Here is a 4506-nt window from a genome sequence, read left to right on the forward strand (position 1 = left end):
AGTTACACTCATATATTGTGGATGGGACTGTACAGCAGCATATGACCCAGCTATCCCATTCCTTGGTATATATCCAGAAGAATTAAAATCAGCATACTATAGTGATACAGGCACTTCAATGTTTATAGAAGCACATTCAAATTAGTCAAGTTGTGGAACTAGTCCAGGTGCCCTTCAACAGATGAATGAATAAAGAAAATATGACATATATACATAATGGAGTTTTTCTCAGCCACCAAGAAGAAAAAAAAAATCATGGCATTTTCTGTTAAATGGAAGAAACTGGAGAACATGATAGTAAGTAAAATAAGTCAGAAAAGTCAAAAGTCAAATGCTTTTACTCATATGTAGAAGCCACAGTAGTTTAAGGAAATAAAAATGAGAGAATCCCATGAAAATAGAAGGGAGATCAGTGGAGAAGAGAAAGGGAATTCAGAGGGAAGAAGGAGAGATGGGAAAAGGGAGGAACTTCAGAATGACAAAAGTATAGTATGCACATGTGCAAATCTACCACAGTAATTCCTGCCTTATTTATTTCTCTAAAGCACTAATTAAAAGGAAAATATAAATAAACTGAAGGACAACCAGTAGAGCAAGTAGAGGAAGGGAAGGGGGGCGGAGGGAGAACAGAAGGGAAGAGAAAGTCCTGGGGATTGAAATGAAGAGAATTGCATGCCATGTTTGTAACTATGTCAAAATGAACCCCACTGTTATGTATAATTACAAGATACAAATGATAACATAAAATGTCTTTAATTAGACATGTAGTATAATTATCTCAAAAGTAAAATTTATCTTCAAAAAAAAACTGTAAAGGGAGCCATTCAAGTTGAAATGAAAGGACAATAAAGCAGCAATAAAAAACATATGAAAGTATAGAGCTCACTAACAAAGGCAGATGTATAGATAATACATAATACATCATACAAAATACATAATACATAATACAAAAATAACTTCTTGTTCTGGTAAAGATGTTAAAGTCTAAAAGTACAAAATAATCACAAGAATAACAATAAATTAATAAGTTGCAATATTTAAATACATATATTAGGACATCAGGAACATAAAATGTTTACATGGGGGGAGGGATAAAAGTGCTGAGCATTCATATGCAACTGATAGTAAGTTAGTAAGTTTGTAAGTGAGTTAGTTAGTAAGTTAGTTAATTAGTAAGTTAGTAAGTGTTAGTAGCTAAAAATAGATTATTATAATTATAGGCTGTTTCTTGTCACTTCCTTGATAACCACAAAGAAAATAGCTACAAAAGGCAAGGAAGATGAAAAAGGAAACAAAACAGATTGATTTTTTAAAATAACAAAACATAGAATCCAACAAAAGAGAGAAAAGGGACAAAATTTTATAAGATCGACAAAAAAATGACAATGGCTCTCTTTCCCCTCAATAATCATATTAAAGGTAAAACAACAACAGCAACAAACAAGACTAAATTCCCAATGAAAAGAGATGGAGGGGCTTAAAGAAATTTAAAAACCAAGAAAACAAAACCCCAAACAACAGTATTATCACCCTGCCAGCTCTTCGCAAGACACTCACCTGAGCATGAGGACACACATAGGTTGAATAGGAAAGGTGTGAAAAAGGAAAAAAAAAAGTTACATGTAACTTCATATAAATTATAGCCCAAGAAAACAGGAGTGCCATACTTAATATCAAACAAAATGGATTTGAAGTAAAAAACTGCTATATCCTGTGTGAGGATTAAAAAAGTTTGATTCATCAGGAAGATAAAACCATTATGAATATATGGGTACTCAACATCCCCGTACACAGATACATGAGGCAAAAATTGACAAAAAGAGAGGAGGAAGAAAAAGACAACACCACAAAAAGAGTAAGGGACTTCAATGCCTCACTTTTAATAATGCATAGAAATCTAAACACAAGATCATACTGAGGGCTGGGGTTGTGGCTCAGTGGCAGAGTGCTTGCCTAGCACATCTGAGGCACTGGGTTTGATCCGCAGCCCCACATAAAAAATAAATAAATAAAGTTTTTAAAAAATCCAACTTCCTTAAAAGAAAAAAAATCACTAATGAAACTGAGGATTAGAATAACATGGTAGACCAAATAGATCTACCACACATTTTCAGAACATTCCTCCCAATTAAATAAATAAATAAATAAATAAATAAATAAATAAATAAATAAACAAACAAACTATACCTCTTTCTAGAGCACGCAAAAAACATTTCCCAGGACAGATTACTTGTTAGGTCACAAATAAGACAATAAATTTCAGAAATTGAACTAACGCCATGTATATTTTCGAACAAAATGGAATGAAAAAATTAGCAGCAAAAGAAAGGGAAAATTCATGAAAATGAAAATAATCAACTCTTGAGCAACAAATGCATAAGATAAAAATAAAAAGGGAAATTAATATCTTGAAGAAAAGCAAAAAACAAAACAAAAAATGCCAAAATTTATGGCATGCTGAAAAAAGAAGCCCTGAAAAGAAAATTTATAGATAAAATTTATAAAAATGTTTACAGGTTAAAGTCTACACTGCAGTAAGGTGTCTGGCGGTCTACAAGTTGGCTGCAAGATCACCTGGGAAGATGCCAGGGACAGTGATGGCAAAAGGCACCTTCAGTTTCAAAAAGTTGCTGAATCAGTGCAAGAACCAGGGGCTCAAGTCTCCTGGAGGAATTGCTACACCCCCCAGTGTATGGTCAGCTTTTAGACTTGTATTTGCTCCACAATGACACGAGTAATGCAAGATGTCTTTGGAAAAGGATACCACCTGCTATCAAATCTGCAAATTCTGAACTTTGAGGAATTTGGTCAGTAGGACAGAGGATCTGGCAGAGAGATTTCCCTGGGATCTATATGACCATCTGTGTCCACCAGTGGCCTCAGATAGTCATGCTAATCATGGAAGCACTTAGACATGCTACTAGGAGACATTTTTCCTTGAGGATTTTTGAGGTTGTGAAAGTTACATTAGAAAAAGGATGGCAAGCTGCCTCTGTCAGGGGAATGGTTCATCTAGAAAGCCAGTTGCAGATTCCCTGGATGTTTCCTTTAACAGGTTTATTTGTTTACCAGAGCCTGCCCCAGTTCCACCAATCCTCAATGAACAGCAGTTAGCCAGACAGACTGATTATGTGGCTTTCCTTGAACATTGATGCACCATTCTGAGTTCAGTGACCACTTCAAATCTTATACACTGACAAATATAGAAATGTAAAATGTTCATTTTACTGGCGTCCTTACTATGTAATCAAATACCATATATATATATATTATAATTGCTAAATAGTTGTTAAAGGAATTCTCATTTTGTAATATTTAACAATTTGGCTGGAGTCTATCAGTATTAGATAGTGTATATTTCCTGGAGATTCATAACTCAAGCTCATCTGGAATCATTTACCTTTTTCTAAAAGTTTTCCTTTAATATTTCTTATACTGTAAAATTGCGGATAATAAATTATTTCCTGAGATACAGATTTGAAAATGTCTTTCTTCTTTGTTTTTGAAAAATATTTTTACCCAATATAGAATTCTAGATGGAGTTCCTTTAAGGTTGTTTGGTATTTACAAGACTATCCCACTGTATTCTCACTTACATTTTTTCCTATGAGAAATCTACTATAATTCTTACCTGTTTTTCTCCTCATGGAATATGTCTTTTATTTCTTACTGCTTTTAAGATTTTATCTTTTTCATTGGTAGTGAGCAATTTCATCATGTTTCTTCATATTTCTTATGCTTGTGACTTGTGTCAAATCTTAAATGTGCAAACTTCAAGTTTTAATCAAATATGTAAAACAGATCTAATTTCAGCCTCAAGTTCTTAAATATTTTTTCCTGAACTCCCTGCTTCTTAAGGAACTCAAATTACACATATCTTATGGCATTTAAAATTTGTTCTATGTATCACTAATATACTTCTTTTTTGTTTTTCTCTTTGCATTTCATTTTATATAGCTCCTATTGCTGCTTTTATGTTCACTAGTCTTTTCTTCTAAAGTATGTAATATGCTATTATTAATCTCATCCAATGTATTTTTTAGTTACAGAACCAGTAGTTTTATAAGTTTGATTTTGTTCCTTTAAAAATCTTTTTTTTTTCCTCCATAATATTTAAAAGATATGGAATTGGTACTCACTTTCATGTTAGTTCTAGTTAAGTTTCCATTGATTGAATATTCTTATTAAGGGTCATGTTGTCATACTTCTTTGCTTATCTTATAATGTCTTACTTGGTTGTGGATATTTTCATATTTCTGGAAATATTTTGAGCTTTTAACTAGGATGTATTTAAGTTGGGTTTTCCGTGACTGATTTGGTAGGCGGGATCAAGAACAGTACTTACTCTAAGGCTAATTATTCTCCATTATGAAAGCAAGACCTACCTGTGTACTATACCCAATGCCCCATTCATTGTGAGTTCTGGTGACAGCAGGTACTATGTCAGACACTGTTTAAGACAAGGTATGGTTTCCAGTTATCCTTTTGAAAATTTTTTTACATGCA

General features: G+C 33.1%; 1 pseudogene; it reads left to right on the forward strand.

Annotated features, from left to right (window-relative positions):
* The first annotated feature begins 2582 nt into the window (after positions 1–2582).
* On the forward strand, positions 2583–3152 carry LOC114103889 (COP9 signalosome complex subunit 8 pseudogene; annotated as a pseudogene).
* Positions 3153–4506: the final 1354 nt, after the last annotated feature.

This window comes from Marmota flaviventris, chromosome 3 (genome assembly GCF_047511675.1).
Source record: "Marmota flaviventris isolate mMarFla1 chromosome 3, mMarFla1.hap1, whole genome shotgun sequence".
NCBI classification, from domain to species: domain Eukaryota; kingdom Metazoa; phylum Chordata; class Mammalia; order Rodentia; family Sciuridae; genus Marmota; species Marmota flaviventris.